The sequence below is a fragment of the Nyctibius grandis genome, chromosome 7 (genome assembly GCF_013368605.1).
Source record: "Nyctibius grandis isolate bNycGra1 chromosome 7, bNycGra1.pri, whole genome shotgun sequence".
NCBI classification, from domain to species: Eukaryota; Metazoa; Chordata; class Aves; order Nyctibiiformes; family Nyctibiidae; genus Nyctibius; species Nyctibius grandis.
This window is the reverse complement of record NC_090664.1, coordinates 56840771-56856272: the sequence shown is the minus strand read 5'-3', so window position 1 is coordinate 56856272 and position 15502 is coordinate 56840771. Positions and strand designations below refer to the sequence as shown.

The following is a 15502-nucleotide window of genomic DNA, read 5'->3' as shown; positions in this document are numbered from 1 at the left end:
TGGTTGACGTGCTCGAGGGCAGCGATAGATCCCTTTTCCTGGGAGGGATCCATTTGATTTAGCCGCTGTCCCTCTTACCGGTCTCTGGCTTGAGACGTGGAGAGCTCTGCCGCATGGGGACTGGGAGGATGCCTTGCATGTCTTTCTTCAGCCTTAACCTTGATGCTTTCATGTAACTTCTGAGCCCTTCGGTCCCTCCAGCAGGTCGTATCCTGAGCCTCCTTGGAGGGGCTGGTTCCTCACGGAGCCCCTCTACTCAAAGCACCCCAGCCTTCACCAGAGCAGAGGTCAGCACGGGAGAGAGATGAGCAACGTTGCACCTGGTACCTCCAGGAGGTTCACAGAATCACAGAATCATCCAGGTTGGAAGAGCCCTCTGGGATCATCGAGTCCAACCGTTGCCCTGACACCACCATGGCAACTAGACCATGGCACTAAGTGCCATGTCCAGGCTTTTCTTAAACCCCTCCAGAGATGGTGACTCCACCACCTCCCTGGGCAGCCCCTTCCAATGTCTAATGACCCTTTCTGAAAAGAAATTCTTCCTAATGTCCAACCTGAACCTCCCCTGGTGAGGTTCTGGGCTACAGGGAAGGAGCAGTTGCTGCGAACAGGCGTGTGGCACAGCCCCTCGCAGGGTCGCTTGTCCCAGAGCCTGTTGTCCTGGAGGATGCAGGAGGTTGGTGTTTGATCCTGGAGAAATGGCGAGTCTGGCAGAGCTGCCACCCATGGGTGGTGGCTTCCACCCATCTTCCCCCCCAAAATGAACCCAGATCAGGCTGGCATCATGCAGACCGTGCATGGCTGGACTGGGTGATACCAGGCTGTGATATTTTCTCCCCAAAACCACCTCTTACCAGGTACCTTAAACTCAACTCTTGGATTTCATCCTCTTCATTTCCCATCTTTCCTGTTTACCCAGCTGCTCTGCCCCAGCACACCTGCTGTCCCGCTCAGTCCAGCTCCATCCTCATTCACCAAGCTCCATCCTCCACGTTGTGGACACCAGTAAGCAAAACCACACCTCGGACAACCCTTTTTAGTACCTCGCTTGCATTTAGAAAGATGATTTTGATGATTATTTTGATCATTTGCCTCTGTTTAGGTGTTTTAAATATATCTTTTATAGATTATACTGTGAAATCCTCCTTCCTGTTGTCATTGGTTTCATGTTGCGAGGTTCTAGCTGTGGTTAAACGACCAGGAAAATGCTCCCCAAAAATTTTCTGGGGGTGTTCCTGCTTCACAGCATCTGGCTTTCCCCATCCTGATGGTGTTAATCGCTGTGGCCACGTTCTTCCTATGGTGGCGAGCGACGGACTGTGATATTTTCTGAATCCTGAGGTTTTGTTGTGTTGAGGGATGCGTTTGCAATGGGGAAACGTCCCCTCTAGATGGCAGAAATGACAGCAGGAGAGCGCAGGGGGCAGCAGAACGCTGAGGTGCAGGACACGGCGCTGGCTTCAGCCCGGTGGTCTCCGGCCGCTGCGTGGGACCCGCGGTGCTGTCACCAGGGTGCTGTCACCAGATGGAAGTGCCCAGCCGCTGCCTGCCCAGCCCTCCTGCCCACGCCCCGAGCGCTGCGCGGCCGCCAGCCCCCAGCCCAGCCTCCAGCTGCCCCCGCGGGAGAGGTGAGTGGTACCACGGGACGATGCTTCAGCCGTACGGCAGCACCGCCAGCGCTCGGAAAATGGGGGGGGAAAGTCATTGACATCACTTGAGTCCCCCTTTCCTGGTGGTAACAGAGAGGGAAGTCCTAAATAACCCGCCCTGTATGGGGTGACCTGCTTTTAGCTGCTGCTGCTGCGTGTGACAGACCGAAGCGGTGAACGCCTGGATGCCCGGCGCTAACGCGAGGTGACGGGGCGGCCATCAGGGTGGCGGAGGGACCGGGAGCGGGTTGCTGGAGCCGAGCTGGTTGCTGAGTGGGTGACACGGCCGTTGAGCATCTCTCACGAGTCGTTTTGGCAGCTGTTGGTGATGTCCCCGCTCCGTGTGTGCTGTTTGGAGGGGCCATGCTGCACATCGCAATGGGGTGGGTGAAGACACCTGTTGAAACGGGTTTGATTTCTGCCTCCTCGACATGGGATGACTTTTATTAATTGCATTTGCAAACGTAAATACCTTTCTGGAGCTGTATTTTCGGTACTGGCTTGTTGGGGGTGCAGCCATCCCCACATCCCTGGGGCAGGAGAGGACCACGCTGAGCATCGCGGTTGTGGCAGACACCGAATTCAGGGTCCTACACAACTGTGAACGGCAGCTCGTGGGGTCAAGAGATCAGACTGTGCCCAAGTGAGGGTAGAGGAGTCTCCCTGCCCGGGGGTGTTCTAGGATTAAAGATGCTGGTCCTTGGGGGACCTTATTTCCCACTGAGGAGATCTCCCAGGCAGGAAAGTGCTGAACATACCAACCAACAGGTTTGGGGTGTTCTGGGTGAAGGCGGGTGAGATGAAGGACAAGATGGAGCTAATGCTGTCAAATGTGGCTTTATTTTGCTATCCCAAAAACCTCGTCACCTGGGACGCCCCAGGGGACCACGGGGATGAATTTCTCACTCCGAGTGTGGCTGTGACTCCCACCGCTCCATCTTGGGCTACCCCCAAGTGAAAGGATGACCTTGCTCCTGGACTGCTTGCAGAAATGGCAGAAAAGTTTTTTTTTTAATATATATTTTTTCACTGTTTCATCAGACTGGGATAAAATTGGACAGATTTCAGCTGTGCAAGATGCTTTGGGAAGGGTGGCAGCACCTCATCCTACATCCCTGCAGGAGGAGGATGATGGGGGAGGAAGACACTCCAGGATAGCTTCGAGCAGCCAAAATTAGCCCAAAGCTCACCCGCCTGTGGCTCCTGCCAGCATCACGCTCCCCTCGATGATCCCACGGTCCAGAGACTTGTCCTTGCCGTGGCTTTTCTTGGCATCTCAGTGCTTTTGGAGGCAACCCTGATTTTCAAGCTTCCTTCCATGCGATTGCAAAAAGGCACCGCGGGGCAGAGCTGGCCTGAGAAATAATTGGGCGGCCGGCGTATAAAATAAGCAACAAGGGGAAAAAAAAAGAAGTGATGTGGGGATGCTGATGCCCTTTTTGTGCTCTCCCGCAGGTTGGTGAGGTGACCACCACGTCCTGGCTGCTGCTGCCTCACGCTGAGACACCCACCAACACCGACAACAGGTAGGTCCCATAAAACCACAACACCTAATAACCCTCGTTGGGGTTAATTGACCCCGGTGGGACCCAACCCAACCCATGCTGACACCCCTTGGCCAAGACATCGCTCCTCCGGGGCTTGTTTTTCCTGATCACGCTGCTGCTGGAAAGCAAGTCGTGGGGGAGGAACGAGTTTGTCAGCAGTGTGCCCAGGTGGCCAAGAAGGCCAATGGCATCCTGGCCTCTATTAGGAATAGTGTAGCCAGCCAGTCTAGGGAAGTGATAGTCCCTCTGTACTCGGCACTGGTGAGGCCGCACGTTGAATCCTGTGTCCAGTTCTGGGCCCCGCGCTTCAAGAAAGATGTTGAGGTGTTGGAGTGAGTCCAGAGGAGGGCGACCAAGCTGGGGAAGGGTCTGGAGGGTCTGACCTACGAGGAACGGCTGAGGGAGCTGGGGGTGTTTAGCCTGGAGAAGAGGAGGCTCAGAGGTGACCTTAGTGCAGTCTACAACTACCTGAAGGGAGGTTGTAGTGAAGTGGGAGTCGGCCTCTTCTCCCAGGCAACCAGCGATATGACAAGAGGACACAACCTCAAGTTTCACCAGGGGAGGTTCAGGTTGGCCATTAGGAAGCATTTCTTCTCAGGAAGGGTCATTAGCCATTGGAAGGGGCTGCCCAGGGAGGTGGTGGAGTCACCATCTCTGGATGTGTTTAAGAGGAGACTGGACATGGCACTTAGTGCCCTGGTCTAGTTGCCATGGTGGTGTCAGGGCAATGGTTGGACTCGATGATTCCAGCCTGACTGATTCTGTAATTCTGTGAGTTTTCTCTCTAGCACAGGGTATTGGGGAGCATCCTGTCGGTACGTGATGCTCCAAGGGGCTTGTAGGAGTTGTGCTGTCTCCAGCTCCATCAGCTCCGTGAGGATAAGAGCCGCCCTGGCAGCCAGACCGGGAGCTGTATTTGGGTCAGCCTCATCGACTGGATGTGCAACTGTGTCATCCCTGGAGAGCGCAGGACGCCGATCCATAAACTCGGCTGGCTCCAGACGGGGTGGCACGCACCATGAGGAGCAGCAGCCGGGGCGAAACGCCGGCGTCAGCACCGCTCTCCCCATTTCTTGAGCTCGACCCTGCTCCCAGGCTCCAAAAACGGGCAAAGCACAGGGAATCCAGTACAGGCTCAGCTTTTTCTGACAATAGCAGCTGTGACTCCGCTTGTCCAGGACGTGGCTCCAGCCCCGTAAATAGCCAGAAGCCATCTGCAATTCAGATTGCGTGCGGTGGCAACTGGTACAACCGGACGCTCGTGAAATCGGGGCTGCATCCCCCTCCGGACGCCTGGTTTCTCTCTCCCCAGGCATGAAAGGAGGGAGGAACAGGATGTTTTTCCTGCCAGAGATGCGAGGAGGTGATGAAGAGAGATAAAAAGGCAAAATGTTGGTGCCCAGGTTGAGCTTGAAGAATTGAAATATTTTATTTCATTGACCCATAGTGCTGCCATCAGCTTTAGGACCTGCTCCTGACCCGCAGACACCAGGGTGGCAGGTAGGAGTGAAAATAAAGCAGACAGCACCTCTGTGGTAGCATCTCTGGGCTCTTTGCTGGTTTTATTGCTGAAATCCAACCTGATCTCCCTTGTCCTGTCCACCACAGAGAAGGAATTTCACCGGTGGTCTTGCAGCAGCTCCTGGTGTTTCTAAAGACAGGCAGGATCTTCCTTCGTGCCTTCCCATCGTCTTGGCTGCTGGCTCTCTGGTCCCTGGGTGCCTCAGAGAAGAGAGCGGCTCTGTTTTCTCACCACCTTCCCATTTAATAGTTGCATTTATCAATAAGGTCTCCCCTGCTCTTCTCCAGCCTGACCAGACCCAGCTCATCCTCCCCTCATGCATCCCATCCTCCAGCCCTGACCATCTTGGTGGCCACCACCGGACCTTCTCCAGCTCCTCAGTGTGCTCTTCCACTGGACACAGCATCCAAACGCGAAGTCCCTGGAAGGATCCCTACAAAAAGCCACCAGAGCATCCCTCTGTTTTACCAGTGAGCTGCTAACTCCCGTTCTCAACCCAATCTTCCCATCACCTCTGTACCCCTGAAGTATTTTATCTCAGATCCTCTTTCCTTCCTCGCTTGTAGGATCCTCACACCAGGCAATAGCGCGATGGTGTTGGCAAGGCAAAACCGAGATCTCTCCTGTCCCTAGGTCTGTAATCCTGCCCTAGGAAGAAAACAAAGCCTCCTGGTCCTCTCCGGTGGCAGGATGAAGCCGTTTGGGAGCTTGCAGAGGAGCAGGAGCTTCACCCTGTGCCACCGCACGCAGGAGCCGCAGCTCCGGAGGGGACAATGACGGCATTGAGCGCGGGCGCTGAAACGCTGCCGTATTGTGCCTGGCAGAGAGATGCCCGGGAATAATCGCCTCCTCCTTGGCTTTGTTGCAGGGCCGTGGCCGGTTGTGCTGCAGGGCTTTTCTCCCCCCGGGCCGAAGGTCTCTGGTGATGCGGTGAGGACCCGCAGCTCAGACGCACCTTTTTTTCCTGGCTGTGAAAGGTAACGATACACGACCCTGGGGGTATCACTGAGGGGGGCAAAATGTGGATTTGGGGACAAAAGGATGCTCTGTTCCTCATCCTGGGGGGGCCACGTCACTCTTTCATTGATCCTTGTAATTGTATATATTATATATAGTATATTTTTATATATCACATATATAAAGTCAACATCGAGAGGTTGTTTTACTTCTTTATATTGTCTTCTTTTTATGCCTATAAAATGTTTTGTATTAAATATGTGATTAAGCTACAGAAATCCAACTCCACTCGGGCTCTGGGCAATCCCTTAAAACTTGGATCTGGGGTTTTGCTTGAAACTTGTTTTAAACGAGGCTGAACGAGACTTTGCTCCGGGTCGGAAACAGCGAGGCTGAGATTGTTTCAGGAGCGTATTTAAGGTTGTTTTTCAAGCCGGATGCCTACAAAAGGATTTCTCTAAGTAGTTTCTAGTCAAAGTGTTTTCCTCATCCAAAATCTGCTCGAAAAACTTTAATCTGGGCTGAAGTTTCAGCTTGTGACCGTGTCAAGGGCAACGGCAGCTGCAGGAGTGAGCGCTGCGGCGATGCCTCCATTCTCCCTCCTCCTCCTCCATCCCCGGAGCATCCTACAAGCTAAATTTCCTCTTGAAAACCCCTTCTGGGAACGCATCCCCTCCCTGCATGCTCAGCCAGGCTGTTTCCCAGCTCTTTCCTCCCCTTAGAGCAGCTGGAGAGAAGAAACATGCTTGAAAAAATTAAATAAGAGGAGGAAAACTTGGCTGCCCTGTCCCAGCTGTGCTGGGGAGCGAGGACATCCCTTCTCCTTAAAAACAGGGGAAAAACAAGTTATTTTGAGTAGTTTCACATGGTGGGTGACGAGGGATGTGCACTGGGTCCCTGTAGGATGAGGAGATTGAAGAACCACCAGATCTTAAAGGTTTAGAGGCATCTTCATACCGTGTTTGCTAAATTTCAGGGGGGTTCTTTAATTGCAGCGAGCGAAACCTCACTGATTTGGACTCCTGGAAGCCAAATTTCTCCTCGCAGCACGGGGGCTTTAAGGAAAACATCAATTATTGGGAGATGAGCCATAAACTCACGCGAGGCGGCGTCGGGAAGGAGCAGATAACAGCGCACCAAAGGTCGCAGCCTTATTTAATCCCCGCTTGTTGCGTTCGAGTGCGGGGTAACATCACCCCCCTCCTCAACCAGAGACGTGCACGGGGGGGTCAAAACCCTCTGGCTGAGAGCAGGAGGGGCTGGAGGAGGAGGAAAACCTCCTCTCTGTCCCCTTCCAGCTGTTTTCCCTTCCAGCTGTTCTCCGCAGAGCAGGGCGATGCTGCCAGGGTGCATGGGAAAGGGAGCAAAGGGATGAGGAGGGTCAGGGATGGGGCTGGCAGGGAGCTCCCAGGCACCATAAAATATTAAAAATGTAAAATTTGAGCACTTTGACATAATAAATGGGGGGAAAAAAGAGGTTTTTGATGCTGCTGGAGTATATCACTGTCGCTGTCAGGACAGATGGAGTTTGCAGCCGTCTTTCCTCTCTGCTTCACCCATGTTTGAATGGAAAGGAAAGGGAAGCCCACCTCCGCTTTCCGCCCCCCTCCCCTGCTCCAAGGAGCTCTCTCCGCTATTATTAGCCCCAAAACCTCAGACTAGTTGAATTATTTGATTTTTTTTTTTCCCTAAGCGTTGCTCTCGGCTCCCGAAAGCTTCGCCGCATTCTCATTTTTTCCTGAACTTTTTTATTGGGTTTTTTATTCCTTTTATTATTTTTTTATTCCTTTTTTTAATAAGGAAAATAAAAAAAATCAAAGGAAGGGAAAGAAATCCTTGGTGTCCCAGGGAACGCTCGGACTCGGAGCGGCTCAGGAAGCTTCTTCCTCCCGTGGAGGTCTCCACGTCATCGTCTCTCTGGGCCGGTGCAGGGAGGAGAGCTGGGTTCAGGGGTGGGAGGGGAGGGGAGGCAGCGGCTGGGGAGCTCTGCCCGCGGCTCCGCACCACGCCGGGGAAGGATGGGACGAGTTTGCAAAGGACTGAGCCCGGCGCTTCTCCGTATGTTACTTGTTTGGTTTGTTTTTCCCTCCCCCTCCGCTTTATTTTGCTGGATGGTTGTAGCTTGGCTGATTCCCAGCGCTTCGCAGACCCCCTCCCTCTGCTTGGCCTCACCTCTGCTCCCACCCCGCTCTCCCCCACTCTTCATTTTCTGCCCTTTCCCCAGCACTTGGGTGGGGAACGCGTTCGCCACCACCCAACGTTGGCGCGTTGCCGGGGGTGAGAGCCACAACGTCCCTATTTGGCGTCAGTTTGTGCACACTTGGTCGGTATAAATCATCCCCCGTCACGCCGGGGCAGCGCAAATCCATCTCCAGGGGGGCTGGGATTAAACCATCAGTGTTCAGTCCCCATCCCAAACCTTCTCCCCATCTCAGGCCACCAGAAGTGGGGAGAGGAAGATGCTTCGGGGTCTGGTTTTCCTGCTCGTCCTGCTCTTGGTCCCTTGGGTTGCGTTTCTGACAGCAAAGTTGGGGGTCTGCAGCCTTGCTTGCTTTCGGAGCGTCAGATTAGGTGGCACATGCTCATGGATCACGAGCTGGTCTTTATAAAGACCAGGCACAGGCGGAGACGGGCACCCGTAGGAGCTGACCCCAGCAGAAGATGAGGTTTTGCAGCTGGTGGCTCTATCCCACGGACAAAAGGTCCATTGATGAGTTCATGTTCTCTGTAAGGTGCTTCTGTATTGTCTTTTAAATAAGACCCAAGGATGTGAGCACACTTGTCATCCTTGCAGCTCAAAGCACCTCACAAAGGATGTCTTCTCTCCCGTGCAGCTGGGGAAACTGAGGCACGGGGAGGGCAGTGGCTCAGCAGCATTGCCACCAGTGGGAGCTGAACCTGCTCCTTGGTGTCCTCATCTTCTCGGCCAATGGGTCTTCCTTGAGAGAAAACTCTCCTCTTGGCTACCAAACACACAGGATGCTCCTCTGGGGTGGGATCTCCTTCTCCAACTTGCATCCCCCATCAGCACCTCTGGGTCCTTAGACGAATCTCATGTAGAGATACTGCTGCATTTCCGTAGCCTTTATCGGTTCCATCCTCATTAAAACCTGAAGACCTTCCTCATGGTTGATGGGTGACCCTTAGCTACGTCCCTCCTACCTCCAGGTCGCTGGTACAGTCATAGCAAACTTGGTTGCAACCAGCAATTGTCCAAAGGTATCCCCTGAGTGCGGGGCTAGAAGGACCTCCTGAGCGTTCCTGGTCCATGCTGTGCCCCAGCCATGGCAGGGAGGCATTTCTCTCGCACACCCTGGGGGCTCCATCTCCTTCCCCTCCATCTCCATCTCAAAATGCCCTTCCCATCTGTACCAAGCACAGGAGCTTGGCTTAATAATTCATTTAAGCTGTGCTTAATGGGGGAGAGCTGCGTCCTCTCCTGGCAGAGGGGTGAGCGAGCACCCCCATACCCCGACCAGAGGGAAACAACGAGTCCTTTGAGTCTCAGGGGACCACAGGCACCTTCTCCTTTCACCCAAACTACCTTGAAATGCCACAGGAGGGCAACCTGTCCTCCGTCCAAAGCCTCCTTAGAAAGTCAGAGGAAGGAAATCCAACGTAACCCGGCTCAAGTGAGTCACGGGCGGGTGGGAACGGGGGAAGGGGCATGCTGCTGATGGGCGATCTGCGCCTCGTACTCCTGCGAGCTATGAGAGCTATTTCTGAGACAATCCTTGGGTGTTGTCCAAGACCAAAATACCAGAAGATGTTTTTGGTGTGTGTAATAAGGAAACCCCTCCTTCCCCTGTCATGTACTGCGGAGGTGGGCCGGGGCATACGCCATGCACCGTATTCCTGCAGGTCCCAGCACTGCAGAGGACTCTTCTCTCTCGTAATTTATGGCTTATTTGGAGCTCTTCCACCTAAGGTTCATCCAACCAGCACAAGGTTCATTTCTAAGGCTGCGCAGCTCCCTTTGACCCGGTCCGTTGCTTGGAGACCTTGGTGACCAGCCGTGTAAACTGGCTTATTTTGTATCCAGTTGAAATTTTTCTGGCTGCAACTTGGCCTTTCATTGTGTACTTCTTAGATGTTTCTGGAGCATCTTCTCTATAACCTCCCCTAAGGCAGCTGCACACATCTGTAAGATCTTCCCTTTCCCTTCTCCAGGCTGATCAGACCCAGTGCTCTCAGCCTCTCCTTGGACATCCCGTTCTCCAGCCCATAACCATTTTGTAAGCCTCTGTAGGACTCACTCCAGTACCCTTCTTGTACTGGGGAGCCCCAAACTGGACACAGTACCCAGTTGTGGTCTTACAAGGGCAGAACAAAGAGGCTCATAACAGCACTCACAGCCCTGGCTACACTCTTGCTGAGACAGCCCAGCATAGGGGTGGCCTTCTCTGCTGCAAGGCCACACTGATGATTAACAACCAACTTGACCACCAGGACCCCAGGTCCATGTCTGCAGAGCTGCTCCCTGGCTGGTCACTCCCTGCTGTCCCATGTCCTGTCCCCCACCAGAGCCACCATTCTGCCTTTGCTTCTGTTGAACTTCACCTGGGTCCCACCAGCCCATTTCTCCAGCCTGCTGAGGTCCCCCACCACAGCAGCACTGCCCCACCCCACCTCTCCACTGCTCCCCACAACCTGGAGTGGCCCCACACTCGGTCCCATCGCCCTCAACACTCAGCAGCCTTGGCCCCAGCTGTCATCCCTGGGGGTGCCACCACCAGCTGGCCTCTGCTGGGAGGGGACCCAGCAGCGCTGGGGGGTGACAGGGTGGCACCAGCTGCTCCAGGGGGGCCAGGATGGTGTTGGGGTCATGAAACCCTACTTTCTGGGGGAATTCACACGCAACATCCCCATTTCAACTGAGATAAGACCTGTTTCAACATAGCAAGGGCTGAGGGATCTCAGTGTCTCCCAGGGCTGTGTTTCTGCTTTGCTTTGTTATTTCTGACCGCAACTTTTAATACCCTCTTAAACACACGCTCGGCCAAGAGCTTCACAAGTGTCTGCTTTGTGCAAAGCGCCTTTCAAACACGAGGCCAGCAAGGCAGCGAGCTGCAGATGGCACGTGTGAGCCCAGCAGTGGGCTGCTGGCGGGATGTAAATGGACAAAGTCATGGGAAAACGGCCCAGAAATGCAGCTTGTCCCCCACCACGGCTGAACCACGGGGCTGAAGCATCGCTGCCGGCTCCTGCCTGGCCCTGGGCATCTTTGGGTGCTTAATCACAGAATCATAGAATGGTTTGGGTTGGAAGGGACCTTAAAGATCTCTCATTCCAACCTCCCTGCCACAGGCAGGGACAACTTCCACTAGACCAGGTTGCTCCAAGCCCCATCCAACCTGGCCTTGAACACTGCCAGGGAGGGGGCAGCCACAGCTTCTCTGGGCAACCTGGGCCAGGGTCTCACCACCCTCACAGCAAAGAATTTCTTCCTCATATCTCATCTCAATCTCCCCTCTTGCAGTTTAAAACCGTTCCCCCTTGTCTTATCACTCCTTGCCCTTGTCAAAAGCCCCTCTCCCGCTTTCCTGTAGCCCCTTCAGGTACTGGAAGGTGCTAGAAGGTCTCCCCGGAGCCTTCTCTTCTCCAGGCTGAACAGCCCCAGCTCTCTCAGCCTGTCTCCAGAGCAGAGGTGCTCCAGCCCTCTGAGCATCTTCGTGGCCTCCTCTGGTCTCACTCCAACAGCTCTGTGTCCTTCTGATGTTGGGGGCCCCAGAGCTGAACACAGCACTGCAGGGGGGTCTCACGAGAGCGGAGCAGAGGGGCAGAATCCCCTCCCTTGACCTGCTAAATCCCTTCTCTGTCTGACCCTCTGGCTCAACGCAGAGTTAATCCAACCCATGACCCCAGATGACATTCCCCACCGTTCTCAGACCCGGAGAACGCCCTGGGAAGCCTCTGCTTCGGAAACCTGATGCCGGTTCAATCGTGACCCTGAGCCAAATTCCTCCAGACACGTTTTTTTCATCCCTTTTTTTTCCTGCCGGGGACAATGGCATTGCTGGCTGTTCTGCCCAGCCCTTTCCTCTGCGCTCCCAGACAGAAATAGTTAACCGGGTTCCCTACGAAGTGAATGTCCTCGTTTCCTTTCCAGGGCAGGCAGCTCCCCCGGCCTCCCCCCTGCCCGTCTCTCCCTGCAGAGGAGCCGCTATCTAGTGACATGATGCAAGAGCAGACGTTGTCTCCCTCGCCCTGGCAGTGGTTCGGTGACCTGGTGGCCTCTGCAAGCGCTGCCAGGTCCCCCGGGGCTTTCTGCAGCACGAGAGCAGCCCTTTGCTCTGCTCTTGTGAGGGGTGGGACACGGGACCACTTTGTGGGTGCGGGGAAGACGTGAGCCAGCCCCGGCTCTGGAGAGTGTCAAGTCAAAACAGATCAAGCTAATAAAAAGGAGGCGATGCTGGAGAAGAGGAGGGGAGGAGAGAGAGAGGTGATGCCATGGGCATTGCAAAGCAATCCCTGCTGTAAAGGAACCTCATTTGACAGCGTGGCTTCTCACAGGGTTGTGGTTGGGTCACAGAATCACAGAATCAACCAGGCTGCAAGAGACCTCAGGGGTCATCGAGTCCAACCGTTGCCCTGACACCACCATGTCAACTAGACCATGGCACTAAGTGCCATGTCCAGTCTTTTCTTAAACCCCTCCAGAGATGGTGACTCCACCACCTCCCTGGGTCCCCCAGGAAAGGGGAGACCACCAGGGCCAGGACCCTGTGCTGACCCCAGCACCCCGACTCCACGGGCTGCATATGGGACACCCCGGGCTGGTTTCGGTTGCCCACTTGTAGGTGTTTGGGGTCATCTGAGATGCCACAACCCATCAGCTTTGCCGGGGTGGTGGGGCAGGCTGCTGGCTCACGCGATGCTCTGGCGGCCGGCGCGGCGATATGGCAGTTGGGAGGAGCTGCTCGGGTCTCATGTAGCCACTTCTCCAAGGGCACCCGGAGGAAGGCTGCCTTTCAATGGGGCTTTGTTGCATGCTGGGCTTGGCTTCGCGGGAGGTGGCTGCAAACTCCCTGGAGAAAGCATTTTTTGAGTGGCAGGGCTGGGGGGAGACAGGTGAGAAGGTCTTTGCTGAAGGGGTCAGCAGCAGCTTCAGCTCCTGGTTGAGCAGACCCAGAGGTTTGCATGGGATGGACACGGCGTTCAGTGGGGAACGCCGGTTTGGTGGAGCATGAGACATCCCACCGCCCTGGCCGGGGCATGGAGACCAGCCCAGCGTCCCCGTGTGAGCGAAGAGGTGAGGAGTTCCAATGGAGCAACGCTCTCCTGGACATCCCCGGGGTGGTGAGATGGACTATGTGCCACTGTGATTTCGGGAGAGGGGGAGGATGGCTGTATCTGCTCCTTTGGCCCAGCCTGGGAGGTGGCCCGGGGCTGATGCTGGCCATGCTGCTGGTCTTTCAGTGGGTAGGATCCATGGCAAAGAGCCCAGAGGTCTTTTTGGTCTAGTTGACATGGTGGTGTCAGGGCAATGGTTGGACTCGATGATCCCAGAGGTCTCTTCCAACCTGATTGATTGATTGATTGATTGAGGTGGGGCTGCTCCAGACCTCCCCCTTCTTGGCTCTCCGGGTTGCTGTAGGGTTTGACCAGGAGAGCAGCAGGGAGAAGCAGGCAGCTTTCTGCAAGAAACACCGTGTCTAACGGCAAACACATGGGAGGTTTCACACGCTGGCCAGGACGCGAGTGGACATGGAGCTGATTTATTTAGTCCTCCGTGATCGGAGCTCGCCCAGAGGTCCCGAGGTGGGAAGATGAGGAGGAAGCTCTGCTCCAAGCAGCTGCTTTCTTGTGAGCTCTCACAGCATGTCTCCGTCCCAGCTCTCGTGGCCGTGGAGCCTGCTGGCAGCCCACGGCACTTTTTTTTAGCCATTCCAGAAAAATTTTAATAGTTCTAGTAAGGGTGAGCTCTGCCGGGTGATTTACAGGGAGTGTTTTTACAGTGTTTGTGTTGGCAGGCTGCGGTTTATGGACGGTTTGAAATATTCACTGAAAGCTCTTCATTGCTGGAGCTTAAAAACAACAGAGCGCTGATGAAGCCCAGCGCTAATTGAGGAAGGGCTCGGTTAGGGCTCGGGCTGCGTCGCGGCTGTACGAAACGCCTGGCTGCTGCCTGGCTCCGAGAAGTTGCTGCAGCCTGCAGTCCCCATGGGGAAGGAGAGATGGTTTCACCCATCAGCATGGTGGGGATCCGTCCAGATGTAGCTGTTAAACCAGTGAAGGCCGTATCTGTCACCGAGGGAGCCTGGGGTGATGCCTGGGGCTCCTGTCCGTGCTCACAGCCTCCCTGCCTGGCAGGACAAGATCATGGAATCACAGACTGGTTTGGGTTGGAAGGGACCTTAAAGACCATCTAGTTCCAACCCCTCTGCCATGGGCAGGGACACCTTCCACCAGACCAGGTTGCTCCAAGCCCCATCCAGCCTGGCCTTGAACACTGCCAGGGAGGGGGCAGCCACAGCTTCTCTGGGCAACCTGGGCCAGTGTCTCACCACCCTCACAGCAAAGAATTTCTTCCTAATATCTCATCTCAATCTCCCCTCTTTGGTGGTCAGCAGATGCAAGAGGCATCAGCTTGGGAAACCTCCAACAGCAATTGCTTAAACGTGCTTTTTTAATAACCCAAACCAGCTCATCCATGCACCCAGATACAGGGGCAATACCTTGTGCTGGTGTTAAAAATGCAGCTCATGTCCATCCCCATCATTCCACTCTTGCTGCCTTTAATAAAATCAGGGACTTTAGTAAGATCCCATCAACATCTGTGGGGTTTGGAGTAATCTAACTTCACAAGCATCTCACAAAAAACACCCTCCTGCTCTTCTAACATTTTCCCGTCCTTCTCTTATCAGACCTGCAGCCAAGGTCTGAGAGCATCAAACTTCTGCAGGTGCCAGCAATGGGTCATCCTGGAGCATAAGGAAGCAATTTGTCCATCTGTTTTAAGACACCTACTTTACAATCAGTTCCTGACTCCTCCAGTTGAGTCCACCTTTCCTCCTCCAGCATCATGGGTGCTAAGGGTGCACAGCAGGGTGCAAGGAGCACCTTTGTGTGGGATGGGTATTTGTAAGGGTAGTTAAAGAGTTGCAGGAGGATGCTGCCTCTTGGACAGGGTGTGCTTCTGGTCTCCTGGCTCCTGAAAGCATGTAGTGAAATTTAGAGGAGCAGAGAGAAGGGCTGGAAATTGAGCCATGTCCCAGACCAGCCCTCAGAGGCCAGGTAGACATTGAGCTCAGCTCCAAGGAGGATCGAACACCCAAGTTTAGCCAACTAAATCCCACCCAAGTGCCTTAAAAACACTCTTGGAGAAGACAACAAGAGATCTTTTCCTTTTGAGGAGAAGCCACGCTGCACATGGTCCTGCCTCCACACCACCCCACAATTGCCCCATACCCCTGCAACCCTTTTCCTAGAAACATCTACTGGGACTCCCCTTCCAGGCAAAAGGACAGTCCCAAGCCAGTTGGTTAGGAAAGATCCTGACTTGCTTTAGACATCCTAGTAGATATATCCTACTAGGTGTGTGTATCCTACTAGATGTATCCTGCTAGAAAGAGAGGGAGAGAAAGCTCTAGGATTAGAGGAACATCTACACGCCTCCAGTCTAGCTACACATGCTAGAAAATTGAGCGAATTTGGTTGAAGGTGGTTTAGTGGGGCAGGCAGCCTTCTATTTTAAGAGATTTATGTTATCTCTCGGTCTGCACTGCACAGATTAAAAAAAACACCAAAAAAAACCCACTTCTGCTTCTGGCAGTAAAATTTTAGCTGGCACGTGTGAACCTCTATTAACCTGTGGCCCGTGC

At 54.2% G+C, this 15502-nt stretch overlaps 1 protein-coding gene across 1 annotated transcript in view; it reads left to right on the top strand.

Annotated features, from left to right (window-relative positions):
* The first annotated feature begins 7649 nt into the window (after positions 1-7649).
* GJC2 (gap junction protein gamma 2) overlaps positions 7650-15502 on the top strand; it is a 30459-nt gene continuing 22606 nt past the window's right edge. Inside the window, exon 1 of the mRNA XM_068405356.1 lies at positions 7650-7736. The gene's annotated coding sequence lies outside the window, so the exon portion shown is untranslated. The remainder of the gene's footprint in view (positions 7737-15502) is intronic.